Consider the following 18577-nt stretch of genomic DNA (forward strand, 5'->3'; position numbering starts at 1 on the left):
AGCAGATTTCCTCCATACTTTTGAACGTCCCCTTAAGGGAGAGCTCCATGAGGTAATACCCACTGGGTAAGCCATGTTCTCCCTAGCTCACAGGAGCTATGATGACTGGGAAGAGACCTCATTGGGCAGGAGCAGTTCAGAAGCTCAGGTAACTAGATAACCCTGGTCAGAAGCCCTGAGAACCACCCGGATCTCAAGGGATCAGTGGTATTTGATTAGGTAAATGTCCAGCTTCTTCCATGCTGGGCCCACCTCTATGCTGATGGAAGAATTTGCTGGGAAATCCACAGGGGATTCAACAGGGAGCTTTCTCCATCTTGCCTTCTAGGTTTTCCTGTGGGAGGTGCAGGATCTGCCTAAGGAATTTTTGGCTTTTGAGGGGTGATTTTTCTTTCAGTGCCCACATAATTTCCCCTCTAGAGCCAAGGTGTCTCCATTGGTTCAGTAACCAACGTCGTGCTTGTGAATGCAGCAAGCTGATCTGCAGCTCTGAGCAACAATTCAACCACAATAACAAATTCCATTTGCCAAGACATCCCCAAGGGCTGTTTGGGCGAGGCACAAGAATTGAATGTGCTATCACAGCTCTGTCAGCTTAGCAAGTACGGCTCTAAGTTCCCTTGGGTCAAATCAGTAGCAATGTTGAATAGGAAGCTGCCACACAATCATTGTTCTTGACTATGACTGAATTTTAAAGAGATAGAAAAGCATTGTGTTTACAATCAGCTCTATGTCCCTTTCATCTATCACCTGCATTTCTCCTCTCCCCTGTTAGAAAGGAGAGTTACACGGAAAAAACAACAAAACAGGAGTTTTATTTCACAACTGCTCAACCCCATGTAACCTGAGCTGCTCCTAACCTTTGGCCTGAGACAACACAGACTTATTATTGTGACTTTCCCTGTCTTGGCCAACATACCAGGGATTGAACTGGGGGCCTCCAGAACTTTAAAACAAACAAACAAGAAACACAAGCTACTACCATTTGAGCTAAAGAGCCACTGATTGCTAGCTAAAGGCTGTAACAGATTCATATATCCTGCAGACTGGGCCCTGAGTAGGACCTGTAACACACATACCAATGCGTTAGAGCAGCTGGTCTCAAACTGTGGGTCAGGACCCCAAAGTGGGTCGCGACCCTGTTTTAATGGGGTTGCCAGGGCTGGCGTTAGACTTGCTGGGGCCTGGGGCCACTGCCCAAGCCCCACCACCCAAGACCAAAGCTGAAGACTGAGGGCTTCAGCCCCAGGTGGCGGGGCTCAGGTTAAAGGCCCTCTGCCTGGGGCTGAAGCCCTGGGCTTTGCCCACCACCTCCACCCTGGGGTGGCAGGGCCCAGGCTTTGGTTCCCCCTTCTGGGATCATGTAGTCATTTTTGTTGTCCGAAAGGGGTCGCGGTGCAATGACGTTTGAGAACCCCTGTCTTATATGAGTGCGATGGCTACAGGTTTAACATTCACTAGTTTCGGCCCCCATTTTAAATCTCGTCACAAAAAAGGTCTTTTTAAAAAAATGAAACTCAATTGACATGGAAACCTTTTACATTATTTTTTTAAACAAATTTCAATGTAAGTAGGATTTTTATTCAAACAGGGCCCAATCCTACATTTACTGAAATAAAACAAATATTTCTGTCAGCTTTAATTGGCTTTGGATCAGGCCCACCTTCCACAGTTCCTGCTCTAGTGTTGCAACCCCAAAGAAAGGTTTTAGGCTAGTTCCTGCAATGACTATAAAGGGAAACGGACTAGAAACCAAAATGAAACCAACCAGTCTAATTTTACTGACAAAGCCCTGTTAAATGCAAAGAGGAAATAACCAGCATGCATGACACAAAGTACATTTGGTTTTAAAAATTCTTGATTTGAATAATCTAGTAGAAGGAGGGAGATTTTTAAACCAATCTGTCTCTCTCTATAAGGTACCTCTCACCTGGGTATTTAAGTTCTGATGCCAACAGATGAATTTTATACTGACAGTCTCTTTTTGAGAGTCAAAAGACTGTGTTTTCCTGGAAATATTTTTGTTTCAAAACAAACGAGTTAAGCAGAGATCCAGTCAATATACAATATCCAAACAGAACTGACTTGAAAGAGAATTGGCCACATTCCTGCATAGTGTAACCCCAGTAAAGTGAAGGGAGTTGCACCAGGGCTGAAATTGCCCAATATTTTTCATGAGGCATCAAACTGCTGTCTATGACAAACCGCCTCAGGCAGGACAGCAACTGGAGCAGGTCCAAAGGGGCCTGTGTGAATTCAGAAAGAGCTGATATTTCTCCAGAGGGAGCTCTTTCTTAACTTTGAAATCTTCTGCTTCACGCTGAGAAGAGAATCTTGCACTTGGCTTTTCAAAAATCTTCAAGTGCTGAATTTAGCACTTTCATGCTTTTTATTCCAAGTTCACAACAAGCGGAACAGAAAACCTTTGAAAACTTCCTAGCAGCACCTTTCCCTCTCACAACTCCATTATCAACAAACTGCTCCACAATGACCAACAATGAGAATGGCAGGACACAGTTATGTCTATACGAATATCAATATATCACCAGGAAACAGGGCAACCTTTCTGGCAATCTTATTTTGGCCATATACAAACAGATCTGAGTGCAGTTCCCTGTCTGGCACAGACTCCCTGTGTAACCTTGGACAAGTCACTTAATTTATCTTTGCCTCAGTTTCCCTTCTATGAAAAGGAAATAATAATACTCTCTTTGCCTGTCTTGTCTCTTAGGGCATGGATTTTCTCTTGCTATGTGTAAGTATAGTGTTTAGCACAATGGGGTCCCAATTTCAATTGACACCTCCACGCATTGCTAGAATACAAATAAATAATAATAATAATAAAAGTGCATAGATACTACAATATTGGGCACTCTACAAACACTGACAATAGATAGCCAGGCATTTATAGCTTTTTTACATTTTTGACATGGTTTATATTTAGCCTTTTAGTCTGATCCCATTACCTTTCTCAAATTTACCTCTGACCTCAGCCTGTCCTTCCTCCAGTTCAGCTGTAATTTCTGTCCTATCCTTTGCCATCTCTGTATAACTGAAATCTCCAGCAGCTCCTTGGCACATGTTGGTTTCTTCCTGGCTACCATGTAAATAATTGACCAAAACCTTGTCTATTCTCTATGCTAGCAGGTTGCTTCCACTTTGGTGACAGTTTATCCCCTTCCCTAAAGGTGCCTAATAAATGTCATCCCTTGCATACAGCCAACCCAGGATTGGGGATGCACAGGTGAGCCCAGAACACACCTCCCTGCCATCCTGAGCTGTCTTTTTGCTCCTCAGCCATAGCCAAGGGTCTGGCTCAAAGTTTTTCAGTTTTTATTTGGATTTTCTTTACCTGGGCTCCTCAATGACTAATTTAGAAGCCTGCTCCCCTGCAATGCCTCATTCCAATCAGCCCATAATACCCCTGCTCACCCTGTCTGGGTGCCTGCTCTGCTCAAGAATACGGTGATGTGACTTCTAAACATTACGGGTCCCAACATACTCCACCGTGATCCAGTCAGATGTGGGGAGGGTCCCCAAGTTCCATCCCTGGATGTTCACAGTTGCTCAAGAACTCCAGACGCTCCCAGGAAACATCATTCTGACATATCGACGTGTAACACCATCTACACGTCCCGAAAGCAAAAGGTAGCCCTGGTAGAAGCAGCACAAGTTTCCTTTGCACTGCCCTACCAATGTGCCTCAGTCACCTCCACTCAAGATGACCATCTGGTGCTCTATGGTTCTTCAGTGCCATCTCTACTGAGACCACCAGTGCATGGCATTGTTGTGTGGGGACCCTGTTGAGCTCAGCTGTTGAGCTGGGACCACTTAATGCCTATCTGTCCTCTAGGAACCATGCTGAAGTCACCAACTAGCCTTCAGATTGGAACAGATTTCAAGCACTATTGATCTCAGCCACATTCAATCCAATGATTACTAAGTGAAAGTTTCTATACTCCGTTACTAATTCGCTGAGCCACTCAGTTCCCTAGCCATAAGCACACTATCCTGTGCAGAACAATGTTTCCAAAATCATAGAAAAAAGAGATAGAAAAGATCTAATTAGGTCATCTAGTGTAGACCACCTGCTGATACAGGTTTGGTCCCTTACTGTCAATTTAACGTTTGTTCAAGCTAAACAGAAATGAAGTGAGAAAATAGATTCCTGCCTGATGGCAAATCAAAGCTCCTTTGTGTCTAACACAGGGGAGAAACTGATCAAGAAGAGTTCATGCTGAAGTGGAGTTTACCTCTGAATGATTGCGAAGGTCATTGCAACCTTCGGTTATCTACTGTGGATGGAAAATTTACCTGGGATGAACTTTGTAGCTGGGGTTCCACAGAGAAGGAATTCAAGGACAAAAGGGGTACAGACTATCAGTACTTTTTGAAATCTTCACTGCAGTAAATCCATGATATCTGGTGTTCAAATCAGCGTTTTTGAAGCTACAATTTCTCATTGTACTTCTACTTTGATCCCAGAGTAAAATCATTGTGTGGAATTTTTGACATCACAGTCAGCTCCACAGCAACCAATAGAGAGTATAAACATAATCATAATGCTTGGTGTAGCTTCTTCCTTTGAGAATCGCATTGTATTTGATAAGCATTAATGAGGCAGGGAAGCAGGGATATATTACCCACAGTTGTTACATGAGGAAACTGAGTCAGAGAGAGGCTTAAGTGACTTGCCCAAGTCACACAAAGAGTAGGTGGACAAGAACCCTAGCACTCGATCTTTTGCTTTATCTTCCCCTGGATGTACTCCTCACCTGGAAAGATTGCTTCCCAGCAGTATTTGATGGAGAGGTTGGGCTGTGAAGGGAAAAAGCTTTTAGACTGGCAACAGCTGGTCCCCTTGCAGTCTCAGAGGGAAAGTCAAAGACTAGACAGACCAGGGAAAATGAACTATCTTCTCATCACTACAGGTGCTTCCACTAGGGCAGGGTTGAGACTGTTGGTTGGGTTGTATGTGGGAAGTTTTCCCTGATGCTGCTTGGGTTTTATCTATTCTGTAGAGAAACAGAGGACTTTGTGCTCCAGGGCTGTCGGTCTTGCACCATTCAACAACAACAGCGGCGATCCATAGTGCTGACTGTCCATAACCTGAAGTGAGCTGTAGCTCACGAAAGCTTATGCTCAAATAAATATGTTAGTCTCTAAGGTGCCACAAGTACTCCTGTTCTTTTTGCGAATACAAACTAACATGGCTGCTACTCTGAAACCTGTCATAACCACATTGTATGGCTTTATTCTAGGTGTCTAAGATCTCCACTGGATCTTAGTGTTGCAGCCAGGTTCATTGTGGGCTACTGCGTGACAGCTGCCTGTCCGTGACTGGGCCGTGACTCCTCCTGACCTCAAGTCCAATCTTCAGAGCTCGATGTGCAGGGGACTTTGTCTCTTAGGTGGGTTTCTTCAGCTGACAGCCTAGTGAAAATCATGACTGTCCTGAGAATTTCAGAAACGGTGGCAGACATCTCTCACCTCTCAGAGAAGAATTTCTGTTCCAAATCTCTGCAGCTGATAATCACGCATGAGCAAACTCAGAGATGATAAGCCACTCACAGCTCTCTCTCTCTCTCTGTGTTTTATTCCCCCACACCTTCAGGGATGACTTCCCAGAGGATCCTCCCTTGTCTGATATCACTGAGATCTGGGAACTTGCTGCAAAAGTAATATTGATTTTTAAGCAAGACTATGTAAATCTAGCATGTTTGGTTATTGTAGTTCCAGAAATTCCCTTAACAACAACATAATCATTAAGTCTGAAGTTCTTCATATAAAAAAGACACTGTCCAGGAATGAATAAATGCTGAGCCCATCACCCTAGTGTGTAACAACCAGGAATTCCATAGGCATGACAAGGAAACAGAGAAAGCTGCAGTGCCTCTGTTACAACAGAGGATTGAGAGACAGGCACATTTTAGCACAATCCCGATTTTAAGTCTTGCCCATAGGGCCATATGCTCTGTTGCGCTCAGGTGGCACAAAGGGTCCAGAAAGCACCAGATCTGTCTAGCTGAGAATTCTCCCATTGTGGGGAAGCCTCAGCTGGTGCAGAGCCTGAGTAGCCAGTCCTCGCACACCACCCCTCCAATTCAGCCCTGGCATAAAGGTATGTGCCAGGGCAAGGAGGAACATAGAATAAGGACTGGAAGGGACCTCGAGAGGTCATCTAGTTCAATCCCCTGCACTCATGGCAGGACTAAGTATTATCTAGACCATCCCTGACAGGTGTTTGTCTAACCTGCTCTTAAAAATCCCCAAAGATGGAGATTCTACAACCCCCCTACACAATTTATTCCAGTGCTTAACCACCCTGACAGTTAGGAATTTTTTCCTAATGTCCAACCTAAACCGCTCTTGCTGCAATTTAAGCCCATTGCTTCTTGTCCTATCCTCAGAGGTTAAGAACAACTTTTCTCCCTCCTCCTTGTACTAACCTTTTATGTACTTGAAAACTGTTATCATGTCCCCTTTCAGTCTTCTCTTCTCCAGACTAAACAAACCTATTTTTTCAATCTTTCCTCATAGGTCATGTTTTCTAGACTGTTAATCATTTTTGTTGATCTTCTTGGGACTTTCTCCAATTTGTCCATGTATTTCCTGAAATGTGGCACACAGAGCTGGACATAATACTCCAGTTGAGGCCTAATCAGTAGACAGGAAGAATTACTTCTTGTGTCTTGCTTACAATACTCCTGCTAATACAGCCCAGAATGATGTTTGCTTTTTTTGCAACAGCGTTACACTGCTGACTCACATTTAGCTTGTGATCCACTATGACCCCTAGATTCCTTTCTGCAGTACTCCTTCCCATTTTTTATGTGTACAACTGATTGATTCCTCCTAAGTGAAGTACTTTGCATTTGTCTTTATTGAATTTCATCCTATTTACTTCAGATCATTTCTCCAGTTTGTCCAGATCATTTTGAATTTTAATCCTATCCTCCAAAGCACTTGCAACCCCTCCCAGCTTGGTATCATCCGCAAACTTTATAAGTGTACTCTCTATGCCATTATCTAAATCATTGATGAAGACATTGAACAGAACCGGACCCAGAACCGATCTCTGCAGGACTCCATTCGTTATGCCCTTTCAGCATGACTGTTAATCACTGATGATTACTTTCTGGGAATGATTTTCCAACCAGTTATGCACCCACCTTATAGTAGCTCCATCTAGGTTGTATTTCCCTAGTTTGTTTATGAGAAGGTCATGCAAGACAGTAACAAAAGCCTTACTAAAGTCAAGATATACTACATCTACTGCTTCCCCCCATCCACAAGGCTTGTTACCCTGTCAAAGAAAGCTATCAGGTTGGTTTGACATAATTTGTTCTCGACAAATCCATGCTGACTGTTATTTATCATCTTATTATCTTCTATGTGTTTGCAAATTGATTGCTTAATTATTTGCTCCATTATCTTTCTGGGTACAGAAGTTAAGCTGACTGGTCTGTATTTTCCTGGGTTGTCCTTATTTGCCTTTTTATAGATGGACACTGTATTTGCCCTTTTCCAGTCTTCTGGAACGTCTCCCGTCTTCCATGACTTTTCAAACATAATTGCTAACATGATAACATGCTGCACTCTGGCTGTGTTTAACTGGAATACGGTCCCATAGGGGCCATTCCCAGACACCATTAGCAAGAGGAGGCCCCAGGCTGCTTTAACCTACACCAAGGTCAAGACATAACAGGTTCCCAGCAACAGCAGAGAGGAAAATAGCCCTAGTGTTTGCTGACCTGCGGACTCAGACAATTCTTCCCATCAGCCCTTGAGCTAGCCAAGAGATATGGTAAATTATCGGAATCATCAAGAAATATCATGGTGAATTATCAGAGTAATGGCTTCTGAGATGCTTTGCTTTCATAACACTGACCCATTGTTTCCTTGCATCCCCTCTTTCTGTCTGGTATATTCATCTGTCTCTTCTCTTATATGTAAATTGGAGTAGGGATCTTTTTTTTCTTGTGTGTTTGTACAGTGCTTAGCAAAATAGGGCCTGCTCCCTGAATGGGGCTCCTAGGAACCACAGCAATACAAATACATAAAATAATAACATATATTTTGAATAAGTTCAAGCAGCTCGTTTTCAACCAAGCAACTGGCAAACAACAGCTCACTCAACTCACAGACTAGAACATGCTCTTCGAATGAAAGCTCAAGCACAAAGCAGAGAGAGGAGTGATGAAGAGATTTACAGACTACCTGTCCTTTAAACCAACGATTCATCCGTGATCAAGATTATTAAGCAGTGAACAAAACATCCAAATCTCAGACAATATGAAGCAAAATGAAAATGTCATAAAACAACTAATTACCAGCCTTGCCTCAATCACTACACTAAATACTTGCAGCCTAACAAACCACAATTCCATTTTCTCCTTGTCAGATTGTGTAATTGATATTTGCATCGGCAGTACCAAAACAAAAAATATGAAGGTGTTGATAACTTTGCAGTTGCCATCTCTTAAACCTTTCAAAAGATTGTAGGGACAGGATGGCAGTGAAGGACTGATACTCTCATAGTGGGATGTGTAGCAATTCACCTCTATGCCACCTACTCACACTGAACCCCGACCTGTAGTGAGTTACTGTCTGGTTGCCTATGTGAAGTAGACCAGTGCTCTTGGTCCCTGTACCTGCAGGCTGTAGTTGGGAGCTGGACCTTTGATTTCATTGAGTCCGGATTTCACCCAAAGTATGTAAAAATTTCACCCTCCACAATTATGGAGCTGAGTCTGGTTTTCTTGGATCACTCTTCTCTTTCTGCTGTTTCCAAAGGAACTCTTCTGTGGCCAACTAGCCTTATAGAGTACACAGAGTCTGCAGGGTGGAACAATTGCCAGGATCCTTGTTGAAGCATTGATGACTGTAATCACTGCTGGTCCATGACTTGTGCTTTCTGAGCCCATGCAAGGATGGAGAGTAGTGGAGGGCTTTGCAAATCTCCTAAACTAGGAGGTCATCGTCAATAAGAGTCATTTCCCTGCTCCACAGATAAGATCAAGTAACAAGCAGTAACTTTCATTCGAGTGTCCCTCATTCACACGCAGACAATCTAGGCAAACTTCCCCTCAGCCATAGCTCAGAGCCTAGCTTCGGCGGTGCCTGAAATGCCAAGGGCTTTAATCTTCTCCATTGCTGTTTACACCCCTGTTCTTTCAAGTTTTGCTTTCACGAACTGTAATGGGGCTGGTTGGCTGGTGAGATGCAAATGTCCCACAGAAATAATTTTAGTTCTAAAGACTTGACAACTAGGACTTGGGTATTTAAATTGCACTACAGAAACAAAAATGAGAATCCATTTGTTGAGAGAGTCTTCCTCTCGGGTGCCACATAATTGTTATCCGTTCCACCTCCAAAGTGACTCAAATCAGCCTGGTGACATTTGTCACAATGAAGGCAGTTATTAATAGGCTGCATATTTATGAGGCTCCTTTACAATGCAAATTGCACTTCTCACTGAGCCGCCTTCATACCTGCTTTGGGGCCACTTTATCTGCATATTCCTGACATCTCACCTCTGCCTGGCATGAATTCCCTTAGAGGAAGGAGGGGGGAAAAACAACCTCAGCTGGTCCTCTCCAGAGCTCAAAGTTTGAAGTATCCAAAAAAACAAACAAAAAAAATCACTCGAGATACTGGTGCAGAGTTGCAGAGCACACACTGTTCTAATAAGAATGCAAACAAACAAGTATTCACAGGATAATGTAGAGTTACTATTAATGCTGTGAACAGGATGAGTCCCACAGAATGACTAATATACTGGGCACTATTTTTCTTTCCATCCTTACTACAGGGGAAGTCACTGATACTCATGTCACTGACATACATCCCTTTGTCCATCTATCATCCATCTGTCCACTTGTCTAGCCATTGATCTGTCCGCTCTCTATTTAAATGCTGGGAATGGAAATAAGATTCAGTTCAGTTCTATCCAAGTAAGACTTGGACTCTCCAAAAAGACCGGAAGAGTTACCTGTTGGGTTGTCTATCAGGAGAATGTTGCTACTCCTCCACTGGGGGGAAAGTCCAGAGCATGCAGACAGATCTTGCAACAGTCACTATAAGTGACAAGAATCAGGCTCATTCTGACCTCCAGCGGTAAGGAATTCCATAGATGTGAGCCCTCCATCGAGAATGCTTCACTTCCACTATCTATGACAGCTCTATCCTCACTCCATAGAGTGAGAGGCAGTCTCTGATGGTCTGTGCTGGAAGAAGTATTTTCTTCATGTCATGCTTAGAAGGAGGTAGCTATCTTCATGATGTACCAGCTGCATGGCCTTCATGGCCTACCCTGGGTAGAACACAGTGCATTAGTCTAGCCTGGAGGTGACAAAAGCATGGAACATCATGGTTAGGTTCCTCATCCAACATGACCTGGAGGCTGAATTATGCTATGAAAAATCAGTGGGCAGATATCCTTCATAGATATCCTCATCGTAGGGGATGAGGTCATAACTCCTACCAGATTGTGCAGATTTTCTTCTGGAATGTCTGACGTGGGTTCTTCACAACAGGAAGCAATTAGACCTAAAACTGAACAATCCATATTGATGAAATGGCTCTGTTATGGTAGTTAGGATGTCAAAGAAGCTATGGCCAAGCAGACGAGGGATCTCTTCATCTTTTTCATATACTCCCATGCTGCAGCTATGAACTACTTATATAGAGCCACTTGTGTTTAGAATCAGTTTTGCATGCATTTCATGCCTTCCAGCTTCATCTATCTAAAAAGTCAACAGTGTCATCAGCAAAGACCCTTGTGTGTGGGGAGCGGTGGGGAGAGAAAGGATGAAGACTGGAGACACCCAGGGGTCACTGCTTGCACCCCATGTTGGGGACATCAAGCACCCTTCATTCTGAGCATTGAAAATGGAAAGAAATTCAGGGGGAAAACACAAAAGAAAATCTGTAAATGTAAATCAGTGTACAATAGTAACAAGGACCTGAGGGAATTAGTCTATCTTTCAGATGAGATCAATGTTCTGACCTCTTCTTGTCACTAAAGTGAATGAATGACATGTATGCATACATAAATGTCTGGCACAGAGCACACTATGGGCAGTTGTTGAAAATATTCAGTACCCACAACAATGGCCAGATTTTCAATAGTTAAGCAACTAATATACAAAACTCTTCAAAAATCAGCCCATAAATATTGTAATGAGAGCTTCTGGGTGTAGAATGCTTTGAAAATCTGGCTCTTAGTTAGGTGCCTAAATGGAAGCTGAGATCTTTTGAAAACCTAGTCCCAATTGTGTGTGCTGAGCACTTGAAAATCTGGTCTTGAGGTCTTTTGTAAAATACATATAAAAACCTTGAGCTAGTTATGTATTCACACACCCCATACATTATTTCTAAACAGATTTTGATACTCCTTAGAGTCAAGGGTGATATAGAAATGTAACTTATTATTAATAATAATAACAATTATGACAGCCTGGGTTTCTGAACCAGAACATAGTCTCAGGCCATCAGTCCTGCTATTTTATTAGTAAGGCATGAGTCTTGTGGTGCTAAATGTATTAACGTGTAGATGACATCAGTGCACCGTTATGTACTTGTCCAAGTGCAGACAACAGCTAAAACTGGGGCCTGTTTGTTCCAAGTTCATGATGCAGATGTAGTGGTTTATTATACGCATATTCTCATCCCTTTTTTATTTGTTTTTTGTTAAGCTAAATGACCTCATTAAATCTCACATTTATTTATCCTGCTGAAATACTTTTTGGGCAATCCAAAAGCCAGTAATCATTGTCTGAAGACAGTCATCTGCCTTCCTAATGGATCTCGGTTACTTGTGCAATTGATTAATTAAGGAAAGAAAATCACTGCTGAGACTGGGAGAAGCATCTGCAACTTCAGCAGCCATAGAACTGAACTAGCAGCTCTCATGTAAAGCAGCTGAATTTCTTGTTCATGTATCCCTGTCTTCAATAAACTCCTTCCTCCATATATCAATTTAGGTACTTATACAACACCCCAACACCATAAGATCTATTTCAGTACTTATATAGCACCCCAACTCCATAGCATCTCTGTGTTTCCCATGTATTTAAAATTGGAGAAAAAAATAATTTCTCCCAGTCTCGCTTTCCAGCTGGTAGGAAAAACACAGCTAGATTAATGTATGGGTTTTCTTAGTTTGTTTATGCTTGTGTCACATGTTTCTGTGTGAGAGTGGATGTGTTGTGGGTGAAGAAAGTAGTGAGGGAAAGCTTAGTCAAATAAGTGACTTCTGCATTTAGTTCTGACTGTGGTGAGGCCCCTGGTCATTCTCATTTCTGACCAGCATGACTTCCATAATCCAGGTCCAGCTCCTCCGAAGATTCTGTCTCAGGCACTCACCAGCTTCCCTCATTGCTCAACGGTTCCTTGTTGGACTGTATCTTAGTTATTGTGGTAGGTCCTGGTTGTGGTTGGGGGGAGGAAAGAGATGACAACTCAAATAGCAACCCTATGGAGTGCTTTACACATCAGAACAGAGATCTAGAACTGGGAAGCCAACGCCGAGAACAGAACACCTTTGTGACAGGTTGGTGGTGACGTGTGTTGCTAAGCAGTTGGGCTGCTGTATTTTAGACCTGTTGGAGCTTTTCTGGGGTGTGTGGCTTTATACCTATATATTATGAGCAGCAGTAACTGCGACTGGTGGGCATTGTGTGGGCTCCAGTGGTAAATTGGAGTCTAAATACATGTACATAGATATATATTTTGCACAGTCTCAGTGACAGCTTATGAAAAGTAGTCATGCAAATGCTTATACATGTTTCCATGCAAACCTTGTCCATCTGATAGTCTGAAAATTGGCACCTTGTTGTTCCACCAATCTCCAGTTTGAGGAAGGCACCCTCACATTGTAAAGTGATTCTATTAGTGTCTTTCAATTACATTTCAGCTCAAGAGTATGGCTGATAGAATAGGAAATACAGAACTGAGTGTCCTACAAAATCTGGCTTTCTATAAGGTTCACAAATGTTCCAGTCTGGAAGCCTCAGCCTGATCTTAGACAAGGCTCCAGGCACATCCAAAGATCAGGCTGAATTTCTAGTGTGCTAAATGAGCCACTTCAGTGTGCTGAAAACTGACTGAGTTAAAACACCTAATCAGATCTGCAGAGAAATGTCTTGACCCTTTTAAGTGCTGAGCCACTGGCAATTCAGTTACATCGGGCCAGGTTAAGCTAAGTTGTAATTGTTAGACGTCTACACTGTTCAACTCATTCCCTTCATTTACATATTAGACACCCCCCATTAGGCACCCAAAAGCTGCTGTGCCATTTTGTGGGATGGTAGATGAACCTTTAGGACACAAACGGCTTTTTTACAAATCTCTCAGCCAAATTTTCTTCATACTAGAAAACAAATAGTTTTACCATTTATGAGCTCCACAAAGCTAGGGCCCTATTGAAGGGGTTCTTATTCAAATTTTAATGGCATTTTACCTTTGTACCAGTCGTTCATGGTCTGGTCTCTATCTAGCCCCAAAGAGGTTGTTTCTTGGGCAATGGTGAAGAGCAGGGTACAAATGGGACAGTTTTAGTTACAATCATAAGATCCATAGGGAAAAATTGCTGAACTTTCTGCATTGCTCTCCTTTGGCATCAAATCACGACTTGCCCCCAAGTTCCAGACTTCATCTATAAATTTGTCTGTGAGGACACCCCATTGAAATATACAGACACCTCATGGGTTTTAAGACAGCCACAACTAACTGCTATTTTAATGCTTCTAAAACTGATGTGAAGTCTTCATAAATGTATTCCACAGAGTTCTTCTGATTTTGAAGGTAAATCAATCCCCCGTTACCCAAGGTTCCTTGGAGCTCTCTTTGTGAGTGTCAAAGCCTCGGAGTCAGCTGTGTTAGGTCGCCCCTGACTATTGTGAACAGTTTTGTTCGCTATAAATTTGTGTCTACACACTAAGGAAGCTGGTGCTACCCAAGGTCCCAAAAGCACTCCTAGTGTGTGCTTATGTGCTTTTCTTTAAACGAGCTTAATTCTAATTGAAGTCAATGGGACTTAAGTGCATGCTTAAGTGCTTTGCTGAAGAGGGATGGATTTAAGCATGTGCTTAAAAGTTAAGCATGTGTGTAATGGCTCTGCTGAATTAGGGCCTATGTACCTAAGAGAAATAGAGAGAGAGTTACAGAGCAGCTGGCAGTGCTGCCGGAGTATCAGTGAGGTTTCTATCCAGTGAGCAGTTGAAGAAAAGGAATTAGAAGAGGGAAATTTTTGATTAAATTAAGGGGAGGAAAGGAGACAAATAGCTGTTCATTGAGTAATGGACATTTGTAGATTGTCACATTCTCTCCCTTTGATGGAGAGGCATCTGTTCTATATGGATGTTTTCTTCCTTCATGAGCTTCATTCTATCTTTGGTTGTGAATGATGGCTTAATAGAAAGCCCATCAGAATAAACATCATTCCATTCATACTCCATAAGCAAGGAGAGCAGAGGCTCCTGGTCTTCTGATTTATGTCAGCTTCAAAACGAGCCCAGAAAATCCCTTATTAAAGAAAGACAGAGGGAAAGAGAGCGTGCCTGGACACAGACAAAACCTGTCATTGCCAGACATAACAATGGAAGTTTATTGAACAGATAATAAGCTTGCCTTGTTTTCCATTTGCTTTTCATCTCAGAGGTGAAGCTAAGGCATCTGCAGCCAGTGTCAATTAGAATGACTTATGATTTGTACCTGCTTTGTTATAGATTGTGGGGTGCTTTCTTTCACTCCACATAGATCTGGAAGTCAGCATGGTTTGGAGGTTAAGGTACGGAGATTTCTGGGAGTCAAAAATCTTGGGTTCTATGGCCGACTCTGGGACTGATTTGCTATGTGATCTTTGTCAGGTCATTGAACCTCTGTCTGAGAGTCAATTTTCTATCAGTATAATGGGGATAGTGATGTTACTCACCATTCTAAAATGCTTTAAAGAGAGCACAGGGAAAGCTCATTATGGTTCTGTGTGGTTGGGCTGGGGGTTCTAATTGTTTGTTAAACGTGAAAGTGTTAAATGCTATGTGGGATGCAAGAGGACTTGGATCAATTTGATCAGAGACATAACAAGCTAGTCCTGAAATAATGGAACACACCTAGAAATAGATCTAACAACTGGCTAGGACACTAAAGTGGACTCAACCAATCAAAATCATTCTCCAATCCAGTGACTGGATTTACAGCCTTTAACAATCAGACCAGGACCCTTCTCAATGGACTATTGGCAGTAGGCAAAATTTTCAAAAGTACCTAAGGGACATAGGAACCCATGTCCCCTTACCCAGCAGCTTTACATAGGTGAGCCAAACAGGAAGCTCAGTCTGGCTGAGCTCTGCTAGTCTTGATTCGGTGGCAGTTGCTGTTCATATAGTCTACACCTAACAATGGCTCTTGCTATTGTCTCCTTTTCCACATATCCTTTGTAGTTCACATTGGCTTATGCCAGGCATTGGAATTGCCAGAAAGGATGTGGTCGCAGAGCTGAAAAATCCAAACTGAGTCATCACACAAATGGGATTGTTACTAGTATCTTTCATTTATATAGCACCCAAATGGGCCACACAGTTTGCAGACTAAGATCATGAAGATTAACACTCACAAGTGTTCTGTTGCCTTCGGTGCTAAGATCAAGGGTAGGTTGATGAGTTTTGCCGTCTTGCTGATTCATCTTTTGTTTTGCTTTAAATATTTCTAATTATTTCTTTTTTCCCCCCAAACAGGAAATGCAAACCACAGCTGGCCTAGTGGTCAGGCCATGATCCTACAATTTCTGCTAGCCTAATCGTCCCGGGGGGGGGGGGGCGGAGCGGGGTGCCGGCGGGGAGGGAATGTCTCATCTGTGGCCTCAATTACTCCTGTGTGTTCTAATTGCTCCCTCTGAGAGGTTCTGTCCCGACTGAAAAGCTGGGGGGAAGAGGCAAAGTAGGGGGACCCAGGCTCACCTGCTCCTCTGGTCCCAACCCAGGGCCCTAGGGGTTCATCAAAGCATCCAACCCACTTACTAAATTACCCCAAATTAGGCTTTCCTCTGGGTCACAGTTTACCAGTCTGGAGCTCTTCAGCTTCGGGCCTGGTAACTGGTTTAGAAGACCTTCCTCAGTCTCTGAATGTGCCGTACAAGTGATCTCTTTTAGGAGTTTCAGCTGCCCAAAAAGGAAGAAATCCAAATCCCTGCTACAAGAGCAGCTTTCAGAAAGCTGTAGCCTGTCTTGCCACCATTCTCAGCATCAACCTTGCTTCCTGGTACAACATACAACTCCTCCCCACTTTCCCCAGAGTACCAATGTCCTTTTTAACTGTTCCTCCACTGGGAACATGCCCTGCACTGGGAACATGCTAGGCCTCCCTAGCCTGGTATTGCTCTACTCCTAGTCCTGGTTCAGTGTGGGGTCTTTAGACACCATCACACCCTTCCAATGAATCAGAGAGTAAGTGTTCAGAAGGACAGACTCCCATTTGTGCATGTTAGTCTCGCCTGCAAAATTTCCTCTGGCATTTTATCTCAGTGCTTGTGCCTCTGACTACAGGTGTAAAAATGAGAGTGCAAACTGCACCCACTAAAAGGGAAGCTGAGCCTTGGCCTGGTTGAAGATAGAAAGTGTATGCTGAATCTGGTGGGAAAAGGAATAATTTTTAAGTGGGCACAAGTACTGCGGAGTGTGAGAGAGGTCTGTTTGAGTCAATGCCTGTTCTTCCTTTTCCTGGCTGCCAGAATTATTATAGGGTAGAAACTAAAAGGTGACTCTGTTTGACCCCTGAAATTGACCTGAACTTCCCCATGAATGAGCCAGGTTTTTTAAACGATAGGCAGTAAGCATGCGGTGAAGCCCCTGGTCTCTGCTCTTTGGGCTTTGTCTTATGAGCTCAGCAATGATTCCAACAGAAGAAGGTAGAGGTGCCTGGCTAAGTTCCTGAGCAGAAAATGGGAGGAGATGAAAATATTCCCTGGCATTGACCACAGAAAAACATAAACAACTAACGCATCTTATAAGCAAACCACCAAGTGACAGGAATGCACCACAGAATATGTCTACACTGCAATCCTGGGGTGAGACTGCAGCTTGGGCAGACATACCTGAGCTACCTTTGTTCTAGCTAGCTTGGATACTGGAGCAGAGAAGCCATGGCAGCACAGGCCTTCAGCTGTATTAGCCTGCCTGCAACCCTAGAGAAGTATGTCGGTGGCTAGCCCACATTGAAGCTTCTGCTGTATTGGCTATCTAAATTTGTGCTAGCTCACCTATGTCTACATGAACTGCAAACCCACCCGTGATTGCAGTGCAGATGTGCCTATAGAAATCAGAGGATGGACCAAGCTTACACAAACATCTGTGCATATTCTGTATACTAAATAGCAAAGGCAATAGTGTCTTTAGATGTTCAAAGGACTCTCTTTAGTACCGTACTGATCTCTCCTCCTTTCCCTGATAGGAACATATTTCTATCTCAACACACACACAACACATAGTTCATGCTTTGCTCTGGCAGGAATATTTTAGCCTTCACATGATACATAAGCCAATTAAAGGTAATCAGTAAGAATCAGGCTTGTGAAGGCAAAGATCCAGCAAAACGAAAATAAATGAGCAATGGATGTTTATCCTAATGGATGCTGAAAAGGCTAATATGTTATAAACACTAATTTATTACCACGGAGACTGGCAACGGGATTCAGATGCAGGAAAATGTTATTAGGTCTAAAGCTCCAGAATCAGTGCATTTTCGTGCTGACACTTCCATTCTGCTGGTTGAAGGCCCAGGTTATGTATAAATCAGTTCAAATGGACAATGTGTATCAGCCAGAGCAGACGGGCTGTTCAACTGCTACTTCGAAAATTGGAGCCTGGAACCAGAGTTAATACCAATGTTAATATTAGTTATAGCAATGGACTGACCCTTTCGTTTACCTGATTATTTTTGTATAAATTTGCTGGGAAGGTAATGAAATCAAATCAGTTCCTGGCAGACAGTAGATGAGCCCTTTCAGGGAAGGTCTGTGCACAGGACTGTGTTCAAAACTGAAGTAAATATAACTAACTAAATATAATCACATTAAAATCTGACGTCACAAGTAAACAAACTAACTGCAGCAAAAGGTCTAACAAGATCCAGTGGCTAGAAGTTGAAGTTAGGCAGATTCAGACTAGAAATAAGGTCATATTTTTAACATCGAGGGCAATTATCCATTGGAACAACCTGTTAAACATTGAGAGAAATTCTCCATCACTGGCCATTTTTAAATAAAAACTGGATTTTTTTAAAAAAAAAAGTCATGCCCTAATTCAAACAGAAATTAAATCAGGGAAGTCCTGTGAGTAGTACAGGATGTCAGAAAAGATGTCCACAGTCGTCCATTCTGGCCTTGTAATTTATGATTCTATGATCTTCTGTGAGCAGACAACCATGAGAAAGAGACTGTTTGAACAGATATTATTAATTATTATTTGTAATATTAGCATTACTATTACAGTAGTGCCTGGAGACTAACTGATTTTGGGGCTTTGTTGTGCTAGACACAATACCATCATAGAGTAAAGACAGTCCATTCTCCAGAGAA

The sequence above is a fragment of the Caretta caretta genome, chromosome 10 (assembly GCF_965140235.1).
Source record: "Caretta caretta isolate rCarCar2 chromosome 10, rCarCar1.hap1, whole genome shotgun sequence".
In the NCBI taxonomy this organism is placed as follows: domain Eukaryota; kingdom Metazoa; phylum Chordata; order Testudines; family Cheloniidae; genus Caretta; species Caretta caretta.